Source organism: Anas acuta, chromosome 2 (assembly GCF_963932015.1).
Source record: "Anas acuta chromosome 2, bAnaAcu1.1, whole genome shotgun sequence".
In the NCBI taxonomy this organism is placed as follows: Eukaryota; Metazoa; Chordata; class Aves; order Anseriformes; family Anatidae; genus Anas; species Anas acuta.
Window position 1 is genome coordinate 51,246,669 of NC_088980.1, and position 17,265 is coordinate 51,263,933.

The following is a 17,265-nucleotide window of genomic DNA, read 5'->3' on the forward strand; positions in this document are numbered from 1 at the left end:
AGCAGAACAACTCACCTAAAACAAGACCCAAAGCTGAATCTTTATGTTCTTATATTCCTGGCAGTTCCAGTTTACTCTGAGACTAGAAACAGAAGCAGACAAATGCATAATATAAGGACTTTTTCTGAATGCATGTATAATGGATAAAACTGGTAAGATAAGGGTATGCTTTTCATTTGAAGAAGAAGCAGGTTATTACAGTGTGATTGAAAAGATTATCCCTCAGCTAATCTATTGTGTTGCCAATATCTGTTATTTGATACCAAAGAAATAAAAAAGACTCAGTACAGCATGGCAAGTAACAGGGAGATAGGTCCTAGATGCTGATATTGCCTCCTAAATCATAACAGTTCCTACATTGTTTAAAATATAAATCATACAAAGTGGTCAAAATACAGCTTTAATTCTCAGTCTAATGATTACATTGGTCAATTTCCAAGACCACAGTTAAAGGCCATGAGAATTTTAAAATATTTTCCCACCCATATACATATTGTCCCAAGTTGGTTGTTTTTTTTGTTTTGTTTTGTTTTGTTTTTAAAAAAAAAAAAAAAAAAAGGGGAAAAAAAAAAGGAAAAAAAAAAAAAAAGCAAGAAACCAAGAAAGAAAAAGAACAACGATCATACAGAAATCATAGTGGTGAAAAAAAACATGGAGTTACTGATCTGCAAGTGAGCTTTGAAATTACTAGGAGAATTATGATTTTGATTTAGCAGCCTGCTGAAGTCTCAGAACAGTTTTGGAATGTGGAAGGGGCCATGTATGGTGCCTTAGACTTTTCAGAAGTCTTTATGATGGGTTTGAGGACTTTCAGGTTTTCTTTTCTTTTTTTTTTTTTCTTTTCTTTTTTCCTTTCTGAGTGAAATATTGTTTGTTGAAAATTATTTCAAGAGTTTTGCCCTCTCTTTCCTTCGCAGAGCCACAACAGAGTACTGTTAGCATCTAGCTCTGCATATGCCTAGAAAACCATTCATTTCGAAACATTTTCAAAACCAGGACCTTGACTTGTAATAATTTACTAAAAGTTCTGATACGTGCATTTTTTCTTAACAAGTACTTGAAATTTCAAAATACCCCCAAATCTCTGCAAGCCTCCTCTCGAGAGAGTAACTTTCCAGGGAATCACAGTCTTCTGATAAAGAAGCAGCATGACAAATACTTAGTGTGATGAAAAAGCTGAAAAATATCAAAATAAAAGTACGAATACGAATTTACGAGCTGTATCAGTCATAATTAACCAGTCAGGAGAAATGTCAGTGTATACAGATCAGCTACGTGAAAAGTACTGAATATTTTAGCAATTCTTTAGGAAGGTACTGAACTTTTTTTGCAATTAATTATTCATCCATAAAACTTTCCTTTCCTTATTTCCTCCTCAAATTATTGCAGAACTTTCCTCTCCTTGGTGAGATCAGGATTATAATCACATGCATGTATACAGCACACAGACAAAAACACATACCCATAAAAAAAGCTGCAACAGATACCACCCCCAACTTTCCCCAGTTGTACATTTGATGCTTGCTGGTGCCATTAAGCAAACACAAAACAACAGCAAGCGCATTCTGTTGAAATGTTTAGCTAAATGGAACCAAAACAGTCACAGTTCACAATTTCATAAATACATTAATTAGAAGTGTCTCCAAATAGCATGTGATTTTGAATTATTAACATAAAACACTGCATTATAAATGACTGCAAATTGCATTCCTTAGTGCTCTCCATGCTTAATTTATTATGCCGTAGGAAAATTTGCAAATTACTTCACTGTTTTATATTTAATGGATAGTTTTATATGTATATTGTTTCATTAAGATAAAATTAAACCACAGTGTACATATTATATGCCTTTCCAGTGACATAAATGTCACTAGAGACCCTCAGACTTTGTCAGGAGGGGAGCGTGCTTCTGTCACTTCCTAGATCTAATAAAGAAGTAAAGAGCAGGTTCAAGTTTCTACCCTTTCCATGCCCATCCATAGCTGCTCCTTCCAGCCAGCCCATTTTGGAGGCTTGTGATGGGCATGCCAGGAAAGTTTCCTGATGCTTGAAAGTATGGACAGGGGCGGTAGCAGAACAGCCTCCCCTTCAGCTCCCATGCTGCTGTGGCTGGAATACAAACGACGTTTTCCAAACATTTTTCTGCTGCTAGGACATTGCAGCCACCGTGCCACCTTTGCTCTGGGGGTCAGAAGGAAGGGAGCAAGGCAGGTAAGCCTCCTGCCCCCAGCCCCATGAGCAAAGGCAGCTTGAAAGCCACTTCAACATCCCAGGAAGAGAAGAAAAGGCTGGCAGGAGCTGGTGTACTACACTGCCAAGGTTCTTGATGTTGCATCTTCCTGCAGTGGGGAAAGGATGGAAATAAAGCATATTAGAAAATCCTGACAAAGACAGGTGGGGCAGATGTCTGGAGAAACAATGGGTGAAGGAGGGCAGAGGATGTTGTACGTGTGAGGAAAATCCATTAAAAATGTAACCATAAAAGACATTCTTCTTTGACAACTTCTTTGCATGTTGTCTGCTCTTAGCCATTTGTCTTCTCTATTTGTACATTCCTCAGAAGAGGAATTGCCTCTAGCCATGTGCTTGTAGAACGCGTGTTACAGTGGGGACTCAACTTCCCTGAAAACCCGGAATGCAAATAGAGCGTAAATAATAGATATTATTTATGATACATAAATAAATAACATTGGGCCATGAAGAGGCATTCTAGACATGTTTAAATAGGCTGTCCAATCCCCTATTTTTAAGAATTAATAATATGCCTTTGGTGGATGAGACAGACGAAATGTTCCTTCCAACTGACTTTCAGAACTTTGTATACAATAAGAAAGGTACTGGTTACCTTCTGCACAAATTCCACATAGTTTTCAGATACATTTCCTTTTAATAAAAATATAGCACAATAAAATGTTGCAGGAAGGGTAGGAGGTGGAGAGACGGCATATTGGGAAAAGCTATAAATTCTGCTTTAAGTTAAAAGTGTATTAATGAAATTGAAGTTACAAGAAAATGCATGCTGGAGAGAGAGAGAGAGAGAGACAGCCCTCTGAGCTATTCTTTTCAAGCAATAAAGATGAGACTCTGTCAGAAATTGAGGTGTCAAAACTGGAAGTGCTGGAACAAATTCACAAATTAAAGAGCAACAAGTCACCATGACCAGATGGCATACATCTGAGAGCTCTGAAGGAACTTAAGAATTAAGTGGTTGAGCTGCTAACAGAAAAATATGCAGCCTTTCATTAAGCTGCTACCATGCCAGAGGACAGGAGGTAACAAATACCTCGTCTCAAAAAATCTGGAAGGTGTGTTCCTGCGAGCTTGATTAGGGCTGTGGATTGCTTTTCTCTTCTAATCATCCTAGCTTCAGAGAGAAGTTCAGCACATCCAGCAAAAAGAGCTAGCCTCAGCCCATCGGGAGCCCCTGGCGAAGGTGAGCGTGATGATTTTGCTGACTCAGCATACACTGATGACCATTAACCTGCCGATGACTGGGGGGCCTTGCAAGGGCTGACTTCAGTGATAATTAAAAACCACCTGCCCTAATTACCCCCTGCCTTCTTAAATGTGGGTTACTTTCCACAAGTGCCTATGCCTTGCAATGTTTCCAGAGCAGGTTAACTCTTTCCTTGGCATGCTTATGAATGGCATGACAGGACAAAGCTATTGTCTTAATAACCGAGGAATTTCCTCCTGGTCTTACCCCCTACTTGAATTTCCTTATCATCCAGATAAGAGTATTTTTGTTGTAGCATACAGTGGAGAAGTCATCTCTACCTGTGAAGGTTTCTACCAGTCACTGGCACTATTAAAAGTATATGCCTTGCTTCTAAATTGAACATGGGCTTTCACACTCAGCCACTGGTTCTTGTGGCATTACTGTGGTTAATGAAAGCCTTCAGGAAACAAGTTATCACTTTGAAGATTACAAATAGATTTCAAACTATCAAAACAAGAGCCGTGGGAGAACAGTTTAGCCATCCCACCAAACATCCTGAGATGTTTTAAAGCAAACAAAATAAAAGGGGTCCTTCATTCTTCCACAGCAGAATCATCCCATGCCTCGTGAAAGCCTTAACTTGTGAGGACTAGAGACTCTCCTGGCATTTCAAAATATCCAGAAACGTACTGGAGAACTGGGACATAACAGGAGAGGCTGGGAAATACCCACTTGAGAATAACCACCCACCTGAAGGTTCAGACACATATTTGCAACATAAAAGATTAAGACTCAAGTCGCTGAATCAAGTGACTAACACCTCAAGCTCTCATTCGGGGTGAAAGAGACTCTCCTCCTGGTTTGGATGAGAAATTTTATCCTTGTTGAAAATAAAACATAAACACCTGCAGGAGGTTTGGGGTTTGAAAAATTATTTTCTCCCACCAATTAAATAATCTGTAAGAGAAAACTCCCTGGCATAATACTCTTGCTTTCGTAGGGGCTTCATAGCATCCTGAAGTGATTTTCTTGCAGCAGAGGATAGCCGCAAAGCAGATGCTGGGAACACCTGATATAGACTCATGGTCTGGGGCCAGCTCCTACTTTGCCAGTATTGTTCAGTCTAGCAGTCAGAGTGGAGATGCAATGCTTTCAGATACCTTGCAGAATGCGGGAGCATGCTGTGTATTTTTTTTTTTCTGTGAAGTGGGTGATATAGAGAGTGAACCCTTTTCTTCTACAGATGCATCAGAGAAGTGATGGTTGTGTCAATCATAGTAACAACTTTGGGGCTGTGAATGCTTTCCAACCCTGGATCACCTTTCTAGCTAGAGCTGACAGACTGGCACCAAGCAGGAGGGGGACTGCCGCTGCCTTCTGAGAACTGCTGATAAACCTGTTTTCTCCATTCCATGTCTATACACTTCACATTTTAAAGGAAAATATGAGTTTCCTCAGGAAAATTAAGAGAAAGAGAGAGAGAGCTAGAGAGTGTTTTAAACTTTTGCTTCCTTTCCTGATGGATGTTCTTAATGCACACATATGTAGGCAAGCATCAAGGGCATGAGCAGAAGTCAGGATCCAAGCAGGATTGCTATGCCAGTAACAGGCTGGGTGGGATGGAGCAGACCATCATCTTTCTGTTTGCTTACCCTGATGGACCTGATGGAAAAGGCAGCCTATTTTGGCTGAGGTCTCAACAGTCCTGATTTTAGCAAAGGGTCATTTCTACCTTATCCTGCTTCAGTTTCCACCATTAGAACCATAAGCTGCAGTAGACATATCCAGGTTCTCCGGGTGGCCAAAGTCATTTAGTCTTCTTCTGGAATGGGCAGTCTTAGGTTTGGGTCACGATGGAAAACCCCATCGTGAGTGACTTCCATATTTTCAAAATCTGCTGGAGGAACCACAAACAGATGTTCTTGCAGAAATGTGGAAAACAGGATATGTGTGGGAGTCCTCACTGGGAAGAATGGTGGCAGTCTTGGAGATTAAGTAATGGACACAGGATTCACACTCAGCAGAAATCAACAGCTTAAAAATATCTAATCTTCTCAACATATTCTCTATGCATTCTTTTCATGGCAGTCACTTCCTTATCCTAAATCAGGCAGTAAATATGGACAAATTAACAACTTACTCTAGTGACTTTTAACCTAGAAATACAAGCAGCTTTTATGTTTTATCACAATGAATTCCACCCATAATTATGAAAGTGCAAGTTTTCCCATACTTGACTCAAATTAAGTCCTATGTTGTTTAGAGACAGCCAACATTTTTGCAGTCTCTAGGCTACAGTAGTGCAGCCTGTTCTTCATGAAGCTATCAATGGAAAATAAATAGAAAAGAATGAGAAAATAGATGTCCATCTTTTAAACATTCTGCAGTGATCCCTGGCTGCTTTCAAATGGAGCTGTGCTTCCAAAGACTGCTTGCTTCCTCCATGGTCTGGCATGACTTAGCAGAAGCACCTGTTTTCTTTATGTCCCATTGTAAACATTGCATTCTGCAGGGTTCATGCAGTTTGAGGCACTCTCCAGGCAACCAAGCTGAAGTAGCTTCAGGGATTTTCAGCTACAGGCCTGCTGAACCAAGACCATGTCCTCTGCAAGGCCTGGTAGAGTCAGAAAGCCCCCTGATATCACTTTCCCTAACACCTACAACCAGCATTTGGACACAGAGACCTGGACACAGGCTGTGGGCCCAAGGCTCTAAACCAGGCTTACTCCGCACTCACCTTCCTTCTGCATCCAGATGAAATATTTCAACTGGAAATTAGATGTGTGCTGGGTCAGCCTGAAGCACTGGTCTAACCAACACACGGGACTTCCATAGCAGGTGGGCCAGCTTGCTTCTGGTTGCTGTTTTGCAGCACTTAAGGGAAAGGTCATTAACTTTTTCTGGATGTGATTTTTTTCATTTTGTTGAAGTCTCAAGTCCTGGAGCTCTGCTCAAGACCTGGAATCTGATGTCTTTGTCCATTTTCTCCCTGACAAGTCTCAGAGATACTAAAAATCAAAAGAAGACTCTAAGGAGCAAATAAAGCCTCTTTAATGTACTGTTTCGCTTCTGTGTTAACTCACAGAAGCTCTTTGCTCTCTCTGCCTGGTCCCAGTCAGATCTTGCATAAAAGGAAAAAAATACACTTAAAAGTGCTGTTTTCTTTCCACTTCCCCCTGCGCTTCAAATCATTAGTCTTTCTGCATTTTTCTTTTATTCCCAGCCTGGCTTGTGCCGAATCAGATTATAATATATTAAACCTCCAAGAAACACAAAGCTCTCCAAAGCGCTCTTTGGGGTCTTGGTACATGTGTTCTCCAGCTCTCTCCTGCAGTAATTACTGCCGTCTCAGGGTCAGCTCCTGTGTGCAGGTCCCGCTCAGACATGCTCAGCCTCACCTCCAGATCACTGCAAAATGAATTCAGGATGGGCTTGGCCTGTGCATCACTGCTGCTCCTGTGTGCAGGGGCCGGGGAATTGCTTTGCCTGAAAGTAAAGTTCACATGTTCTTCTGAGTTCACAAGGAAACTCTGCCGTTAGCCTGGACCTTACCATGAAGAGGAGGAAGGTTGTACAGGGCAATTACCACCAGAAAGAACAGCTTCATCCTAAGGCAATGTAAAGCATTGAAGACAAGGCTACTACCAATGACATTAATATCAGCTCGAAAGCATACAGAAGTAATTCACAGTGAGGGGTTATTCTGAGTGTGGTTTGACTCTATTCAGCGGTTATTAGAGAGCAGAAATGCTGTTCTCCCATAGTAGTGCTTCCAGCTTTCTTTGAGAGGGACGTGAGGGGCTTCAGCAGGGACTCAAGAGTGCACAGAGCCCTGATCTGCAGTGGCCAGGGCTGCTAAATCTCCTGGGGGATCTGCAAGTGTCAAGGAGGTCAAGTAGAAGAGGCATGGTCCACAGCCTTAGGTGAGCCCTGCAGCTGGAAGCAGCGGGGGAACTCTTCTGACCACTGACCACCATACGTCTTGGGATACAAGAGTGGTTATGAACTTATAGGAGGTAAGTTGTGCATTAAAAAAAATACTAAAAAAAAAAAAGTAAATAAAGAGAAGGATGGGGAAGGGAAGAACAACCTGAACACTTGACATTCAAAGAAACAGCAATGTGCATGAAGCCACACTAACAGCATTATTCTGGCTTCTGCAGTGGCAGGACACACCAAAATCCTTGGTATCAATATTGGCAGTGTGGTTGTTAGTCAGGCCCTCCTCTCAGAATGAGTAAGTGAGGAAAGAAAAACATTGGTCTCTAAGCTCCCACCACTGTCCTTTTCTTTCTTTTGGAGACGTTGGATCCATGTTTCTTCTGAGGACTCAGTGATAGCAGCGCAGAACTAGGAGTATGCTTCTACTACAGCTTTGTTAAGAAACCTGAACTCCTTCCTGAAGTGTTAGTCTCCTTCTGGTCCTGGTCTCTGCCGAAATGAAGCCTGCTCGTTGTTATGGTGTTTTAATAACATAGAAAAATGAGTCTATGATGGAAAGAGGGAAGGTTAAAGTTCCTTCCTACTCTCGCCCCAAGCAGGAAATGAAGAGATACCTCCCAAACTGAAAGCCTGGTTATCTAGTCTGCTGCAATGAATACCATGCCAATAAAGAAGCTTTTTTTTTTTTTTCTATTTAAAGAAGTAATATAATAAAATGTTGGTTCATTTCATTATAATAGCTAAGAAGGATTTGCTGGTTTCACAACATAAATTTAGATTAATTTTTTAGATTTGACAACGTTATAAAAATTATATTGATTCTGAAATTATAATTTTAGATTGGTTCTGTCATTTTAGCCTATTAGCAGTCTTTAAATGAAGTGATCCTACGTTACAATCAATCTTATCTTCCATTATGCACTTCCTGGTGCTAAAATGCAAGATCGATTCTAATTAACTACATGGGTTCAGTCATTTGGGTGGTTTGTTAGGAAAAAAAAGTTACTACCCTAGTATCACTAAACAATTTGTTATACATTTATGTACAGAAATGATATCAAAAATGAATGTAATTCCTTTAAAAACAATACAGTTGCAGATGTCTACAATATTAGGATGGCAACATCAATGCTATTGCTTTAACCAGTAAAGAACATGAAATGTTCCCAGGGTCCACCTGAGCTTTGAAAAGGAAAGCGAGGTCAGCAAAAAATACTACCTCTGCAGCACAGGCTATAAATCTGTGTGTCCATCGAAAGTGACTGGGAGCCATTCTGAAAATACCATTTTCAATGTGCAGCTGTGGACTAAGAGAAGAGGTTTAACACTGCTTAAGAAGCCATCATGGTGAAAACAATGTTATAAGTGGGTGATGTGATCTAAATATGAATCAGCTCAAGCGTCTATTCATTCCTGCACTTTCCAGCTTTATCTTGCACTGATGTACTGCTGACAGATGCCTTGATACAAACCTTGCCCTGCATCAATGTCAAACTCTGTAGACCACTGGCCTTTGAATGAGCTACAGAAAGTGGCGTAGGTGCAAGCTGTGGGGGACCAACGTGTTGTGCTCCTGAGTGAACCTGGAAGTCTGGTGAGCAGACTGTGAGAAAGGAAGCTGGAAATGTCTGCACCCTGATTTTAAAACAGAGACAGCAAAGCCTGATATCAGATAAAATCTGGAGGGAAATGTACGTTGCTTGTGATTTTATTCCTTAGTATCCTTAAATCGTTCTTTTAAGTCAAACAAACACTATTACCTCAAGTACCAATCTGTTACTTTTCTCTTTGACTATGCTTGTGCCCAGACTCTTTTCTAACTTATGTTGATTTTCCCTACAGCAGCTTTAAAGAAATAGAGCATAATACACTATACACTCTCACTGTTAATTCAGCTCATCTATCTATTACAGTCAGTGCGATGTAGAAACGATCTGCAGTTCAAGGGACACTATGCTTGCTTTTCCAGTCACTGCTAATGCATTCTTCCATGTGGAGTAACATGTAGCAGAATGAGTCAAGAGTAAGAAATGCCAGCCTGGCATCCTGCTGCAGAGACTTTCTTGACCTCCCTCCCTTCATACACCCTCACACATGCTTTGTTCCTATCCTCTTAATGACATCGCCTCATTAAGAAGCCAAATTATTGGAGGGAAAAAAAAAAAAAAAAAAAAGTAGCAGTAGTTTTAAAATCCTTCACTTATTCTTATTTCATTGTTGCTTTTCTGTAAGATTGAAACCTTGTACATTCAATGGAAAAAAAAAAAGACCAGAAAGTAACGGTGAGCCCCTGTGCCTGTCCCTATTGAGCTACTGATCAATGAAGACAGCCTCTGCCCATAGCTGGCCACCTGAAGCTCCCTGAGGAAAAAGGAGGTTGCCAAGGGGGAGAGAAGTCCTGCAGAGACAGATAGGGAAAAATGGATGATAAAAAACTGATGAAGGCTGCACTTCCCTGTAGGCCCTCAAGTATTTTTGCTAGTCGCCATGAGACATGGCAATGATTCTTAGGAAAGGGAAAGTTGAGAACCACAGTTCTTGACAGGCTCCTTTTATTTCTCCCCTGAATGTATGTTGGTCCCAAAGATGTTCTGGCCCAAAAGCATGACTTCTGATTGCCTGCAATGCCGCTCCAGAAAACACCCCGTTTGCTGGTAGGAACTTTTCTATGGGAATCTCCTTTTCAAACTGCTGGTTTGTCAGTGACTGAACAACTCTTTTGCGTGGGTAAGTCTTGATTTCACTGTTACTGCTATTGCACTCACGTTGCATGGTCATTAATTATTTGCTGTCTTGCAAAAAAAGCCCTCGGAAACCTGATTCTCTACCACCTCACACCTCATGCAACCATTTACATCAGTGCAGAGTGAGTGCAAAATACTGCAAGCAGAGACCTTTGACTTAGGTCGCATTTCACTGCCCTCTTCCACCAGACCAACTAGTGGAGAATTAGACTGAAAAGCTTCAGAGGAGGGCTGAGGGTATGTTCACACTCCACTCTTGTTTGCACAGGGACAGCTTTGGTTCACCTTCTTTCCTTTGACTCAAGGATGCTTTCTGACCAACCAGCTGGTAAGGAAATCTCATCGTGAGCTGCCACAAATGGGTGGAAGAGATACCCTCCTTTTGCAGGGTGGCAGGAGGCTCCTGGGGAGCCACCAGGGTGTGCCAGGTTCCCCTCCATGCCAAATTTCCTCCCAACAGAGCAAGGCCCAGCCCAAGGGCACCCCTTGCTTTGCCAGCTGGATTTCTAGGCACAAGGATGACGTATTAAGGTGGGCATCACTAGCAAGGCTGTAGATGGGGAAAGGCCAGGTTGTAGGGCACCTGGAAGAGGAGATGGCTAAGGATGACGTGAAAGGAGACCACACTGTGTTGCCAATGTCACCTGGGAAACAAAGGGTGTGGGAGCAGGGTGAGGCAAGGGATAGAGCAAAAGAGAGGAGATGACATTTGTGTGGAAAACTGCTTTTGTCTTTCCCATTTCACAGGCAGTGTGTCTATTAAACGTGGCTTTTGCTGCCAAAGGACTTGTCATATTACATTAGGTTTAGCAACTTCTGCTGTGGCAAAGTGTGCAGCGTCTCCCTTCACATAAAGAAAATATTTTCACAAGTCTGTTCAACCTGCTAACTGTGATTACAGACAGTTGGCCCCTGACATGACATTTATTGCTCCAGCTTCCAAGTAAGAGCCTCACAGCACTGCCCAGCCAGCTACCTGAAGAGCACATATGTGTGTGGAGACCTTAAACAAGTTTCTGCTAATGACTCCATTTTGTACCCTTTTAGTAGGTCTTTAGCAGCTTGATAGAAAAGATGTTACAGAGAAGTACTGAAAATAAAAAAAAATAAAGAGTACGTACAAGCTAAGACTTAATGTTGCCAAATCTCTCATTTTCCTACTTACCTCGAAATGTATATTTTAATATACCTGATTTCCTCTGCAAGTGTTTTTTGCACACATATTTCTACACTGCTCAGCAATATGAATCATAACTGCAAATGACCAGAGAAAAAAGAGATAAAAGTGCCACTGTACACCTCCACTCACGCCCAGAAGGAAAAGACCAGAGGGTGAGAAATCACATCAAAATTAGGAGTGTGCAATGGGGAAAAGAGTGACAATGATAGACACAAGAAAGAGGTTGATCTGCTTGAGTCCTTACATCAAGGAGTCCAAAAGAAGTTTGCCCAGAGGAAATTTTGTCATGAAATAAAAATAAAATAAAATAATTTAGAAAAAAAAAAAAATGAACAAAGCACAAACTTCCCTCTTTTCTGTAAGATGCACTGATCATGGTCATGGCATTTTCTGGAAACATCTGTCAAAAGACCAACTTCTCCATCGCTGCATCCAGTAGATGCTGCAAGCTGCTGCAAGGCCTATGCACCCATTTTCCTGACATTTGGGAAGAACGGAAGGATAATAAAGGCTTTGTCAGGACAAGACAATATCATCTGGCAAGCAGTTGGTTATTAATGGTGTTATGTGTGTGAGTGTGTGTGGAGGGGGGGAGTTGCTTTAAATTGGATTTATTTTAAATATTTTGTATGAGTTGCAATCATTTTAAAATGTGTTAAATTGCCTGGCTCTTGGCCTTCAAGTTCCTTTCCTGCACAAGGCAGTTGTAGGGCCTGAATTCTTACATGACTTGGCCTATGCCGCTCTACTTTTTGGCAGGTCACTTTGCTCTATTCTTTTCCAAACAGAAATTAAGCTTTGGCCGAGGGAAAAGCAGAGCAGAATGCAGCCTGCTGCAACAGCTTGCAGTGAGTTGGAAAGAACTCCATGTTATAGATGAGAGCTGAGCAAATACCCTTTTATTATTTTTTTTTGTTGTTAATTTCACTATCTTATTTTTAAACTTGTGTGTGCATCTGCCAGTAGCACTGTATCTTATTACAATATTACTATTAAGCAGGTGGATATGTATCATGAGCAGAGAGAGTTTAGCTCCATTTGGTTAAGGGTATGCTCTTCAGTGATTAAGTTTCTTTCATTGGTTTAGGAATTTAACTAATTCTGTGGTGTCAGTCTAACAGTCTCTCACAGTTTTCTCTTCTGTCATGTCAGAAAACTATTTACAAAAAGGCCAAGGGTTTTACAAAAAGACCTTGTAACATTTAACGGTGGGCTCTCATAATTTTGTTTGCTGGAGTTGTATCCACTGGATAATAAAATAACCCACCCGCAGGAAGGATGCATGAGAGCTTCTGCTTTCCTGATTTTTACCTTCTTATTTAAAAATAAATAAAATTAAAATAAATAAATAAAATAAAATAAAATAAAATAAAATAAAATAAAATAAAATAAAATAAAATAAAATAAAATAAAATAAAATAAAATAAAATAAAATAAAATAAAATAAACAAATTCTTCTCTGCTTGTACTGAGATCAGCTGAAGTTAAGCAACTGATGCTGATGGTTAAGCAGCAGGAGGTGGGTGTCAGTATCCACTGATGGACAGCTAGCACTCCTGAATGAAACCATTTTCCTTTCCTCATTTCTACCCACAGTTCAACCTAAAGAAATCTTCTCAGACTATCCTTCTCTGATGCCAAGATCCTTTCCTGGAGATTTCTAGTGTGCTGCAGTAAGAACCATTTCCCAAGACCCTCCTTAAGTCTCCAGGGATTTTTCATGGTCCAGTCCTGGTTAAATTAAAAAGCATATTCAAGGAGGATGACTAATCCCCTGCCTGAATGTGACATGCCTTTTAGAAAGTTTGTGATCTGGTACACTAACTCTCTGATTTGTTTGGCCATGTGAAAACCTTTTAAGCTGGCTCTAGAAATTCACCCCTGAAGCCTCTTCTGAGGCTTGTATTTTTTATTTTTCTCCCATTTCCTCAAATCTTTCCCTTGTTTCTAAAAAGTGCCATAGTCCGTTCCTGAGCCCTCAAATCCAATTACCAAACAATGTACAAATATATGGCTGAGCGTGGTCTATGGGAACAGCTGCAAAATTGCTAATATTAGGTCTAATTTAGCTACAATAAATTAGCAAGTGTGTGGAAGCAAAATGATGACAGCATAATTATAACAAAAGTCGATGTGTTGAAGTATATGGATGACATACATACTAATTTTAGCGAAAAAACGCACCAAATGAAATGCATGCAATGAACAGACGGGACTAATAGCTCAGACACATATACTTAATGTGACCAGTCAGTGTAAAAACAAAAAGATAGATGAAGCTGTTCAGAATCTAGTGCTAACAAGCAGTGTAGTCTGAAACCATTAACTGTCAGGGGTAATAACACTCAAAGTACTGAAGTGCAGTAAAACAGCAGCACTTTTCTCGGGATGATGTGCTGATGTACAAGCACACACCTGTGAAGAGGGTACTAAATCTATCCTTGCGTTTATTACTATGGAGGGAGGAAAAACAACACTAATAATGTAAAGTATAAACGAAAATAGCAGACAGCAGAGAGTGACATTTGCATGGTCCCAGTCAGCTTGTTAGCTGAAGTGGGTTTTAATTAGCTATTTTCCAGCAAGCAAACGAGCAAATTAGTGGCAGCCATAAACAAGCAGAGACAATCAGGCCCAAAGAAAAAAAAAAAAAAAGATCGGACCTTTTTCTGTGTGTTTTCCTTTTGGAAACACAATGCCTTCATGCTTCAGCTAAATATTTCTATTAACCAGAAGAATGCAGCAAAGTGAAGACCTTGGCAATGGAGCAAGTTCCCAAAGTGGCTCCAAACATGATGTTAACAGCACCGCAAGAGCAGCAGGGACAAAAAACCCTGCTCTGACCAAACCTGCATCCTGCCTCAAGGGCTAACCAGAGCCCCAGTGCACCCAGCATATGCTATGTGCCATCCTGTGGACAAAGTCTGCCTGCCCATCCCCTGCTCTTGGGATCGCGTGGACTCAGCACCCTCCCTCAACCCCACTCAGCATGCAGCATGGCAGGAGCTTTGATTACCAAAGTACTAATGGCTGCAAAATCAAACCTGCCCTGCCATTACAGTAACATGAACGTGGGATGAGGATCCATCAGAGTCTTGTCAAGCAAGGCTCAAGGCTAAATCTTGGGCTTAATCTATGTTGGGCTTAAAAAACTGTAGCACTTCTGCTACTGAACTGATTATATTAGTAATCAGCTGTAATGAAAAACATGGCAAGTTCATCCCTTAAATCAGTCACGTTTCCCTTCCCTCTGATTTAAGAAACGTTGATGTTGCAAGGATAAGAAACCTAATACAGAGGATAGATCATTGACACCATTAGGTTTTATATCTGAAGGATGTATGTAAGATCAGCATAAAACACAGGTGTGCAGAGCCAGGGAGCAACAAACACCAAAATCTAGTAGGTAGTCAGGAGGGTTCAGTGGTTAGAGCACTAACGTAGACCTTGAGGAAGAGAAAGTTGAGCTCATGTTTCTCTCCATCAGAGACTTCTCCCATCACCATGGGCAACACACCCAGCCTGTCTGGGAATAATAGCAATCCTGCCTCTGAAGTTTGCTGTGAAACATTCATTAAATACTGTGTAGGGCTCAGATATTGTGGAAAAGGGGCTAATTAGTTGGAAGGAAGGGAAAATGCCTAATAAAAATTAATCTTATTTATGCATCACTATTGGTACACGTGGCACTAGAGAAAGACATTGCAGTCGACTTTCAGTTGGTATAAATTATCAGAGAGCTGCAGGAGAGACTCTCTTGCGTCCCTGTCCTTGTCTTGTGCCAAGGGTATTACAGTCTAATTAATACAGATAACATAAGTGCAGACGCCTACCTGTTGGGCGCAGTTGGAATGCTAACACAAGCGAAAGACTTGGGAAAGGCTCTTGAAGAAGGCTTACTTTTTATTTTGTTCATTTGTTTAGCATTGTTTTGACGGTCACAGGAAACCCTGGCAATGAGTAGAGCCCAAGAGGCAATCAGTAATGGGGCAGAAAATGCAATGAGCCAAAAAATGAATTAACTTGAGCAGGCCAGGCACAGGCACAGGGGGCTGATGCTGTTAGCAAGTTTATAACCCCCGCCCCTCTACTGAATTTGGGAAAGGAGAAGGAGGTGTGATTGAACTCAGGAACCCTTCCTGAGGTGCACGGGGAGCCCCCTGCCTCACAAAGCAGCGGCACATTCAGCTGCAGGCAGGTAGCCTGGATCAGCTCTTGCCTGAAGCTAGTGCCTACCCTTCGAGTTTCCTACCATTGCTACTACTGCCATGGAGGAGGGAACAGCCCGGAGACAGCCAGCGTGAAGCAGACCCCAGCCATGCCCAGGAAGTGGCACAAGCAGCCAGCGGTCGCCCGTCAGGCAAGAGTTCCCAGCCAGGAAGGCTGCGCCAGCGACAGCAGGAGTGGGCTTTGTGCACCAAAATGAGTCTTCTCTGGCTGATCCTCTCATTCCCTTGTCTCTTCCGAGTTTCTTTTGGGCCTCTGTTTATTTTTTTTTCCTTTGACAGCTTTCAGTTTTTCTTATTAGCAAACGTACATGCTTTGAATTAGGATTCGTATTTTTGTTCTGAGTCATGGGTTGATATTGTTTTCAGCTTATACAAAGCCATAAGTACTTTCACCACATTCGAACTGTTTACACATTTTTTTACAATGAAGTTGTTTCCCTGTCTCTGACAGCTGTACGCGAACACCAGAGGGAAAAAATAGGCAATTGCTCTTGCAGGCACACATGTATGGTAACTATCTAGCATTCACACGAGGCAGCAAGAGGTAACCATCACCCAGATTGTCACGTTAGCCATCATGTTAGCCATTAGAATCGAAGATAATGATTCCTAGTTTAGAGAGCTGCTTGACTGAATCGCAGAAAAACACAACTGCCCCCAAGTGTGTGCTAGGATGATTTTCAATGCATGCTGCAGTACCGCAACACTCAATCCTGTACGGCCCATAGGCTTTGTCCTGAGGGAGACAACTCCAGAAAAAAAATAAAATAATAATAATAAAAGTTGTTTAGTGGAATTCAGGAAAGGAAACTTTGAGGATAAAAAAAAATAAATCTAATTCCATGTCATTTTAATTCTCTTCTTGCATGGACAGTTCAATGCCAAATAAAAGCACGGGAAAGCCACAAAGCACACACACACACTCTAGTACTGCTTCTTTCTCCCTGGGTCATGCCCGATGTTATTTCACCATGGCCAGGGGACTTTGAGGGAAGTGGAAGCAGAAGGGAAAGAAGAAAGGTGATCTTTTAAAAAAACAGAACTGTTCAAAATTCAGAGCAAAGGAGTCGATTCATAGCTTTATCAGCATACAGCAAATGGAAAAGCGAGATATTCCTCTTCAAAGAATAAAGTCCCCAAATGGATAAAGGTTAAGATAAAGGGGCAGAGTTTCTGCCTGGCCCCATCCAGCTCACAGCAGCTCTGACATCAGCTGCATTTTTGTTTTATTTATTTATTTATTTATTTTTTTCTGAGAAGTATCACTGAGCATAAGAAAGTCATGACCAACTGCCTGAGCATCCCAATGGAAAAGAGGAAGAGGTCTAATCCAAACCCTGACACTTTATATCCACAACTGTAAATCTTTGGCTCAGCTCCTGACAGCCTCAAAAGTTAAATGGACAGCAGTGTCCATTTCTTATGCCAACACTGCTCTTTGCTTTTAGTGAAGCTGCACAGTTGTAATTGAGAATCTGGTAAGGATCCCTTTTTTCTGAATGATGTTACCATCTTCCTTGCTGGAACTCTTTTAGCTTTGTAATAGCTCTTTTTAAGGGATGGTCTGATCTACTTTCCAAAATCTTCTGCAGAAAACAAATTGCATTAATAGCACAGGAGTGAAGTCGAAATCTGAGCAATATCTCACTCACCTCTGGACACATACTGACGATTCCTCCATGCAGGAGAATGGGGGACAGCTTTCAGCAAAGACCTCAACTGATCAGAGAC

At 41.3% G+C, this 17,265-nt stretch overlaps 1 long non-coding RNA gene across 2 annotated transcripts in view; it reads right to left on the reverse strand.

The window, feature by feature from the left end:
• LOC137852718 (uncharacterized) overlaps window positions 1-17,265 on the reverse strand; it is a 106,351-nt gene that overhangs the window by 68,846 nt on the left and 20,240 nt on the right. For both annotated transcript variants that reach the window (XR_011094005.1, XR_011094004.1), the window contains exon 2: window positions 16-82. This is a non-coding gene — a long non-coding RNA (uncharacterized lncRNA). The remainder of the gene's footprint in view (window positions 1-15; window positions 83-17,265) is intronic.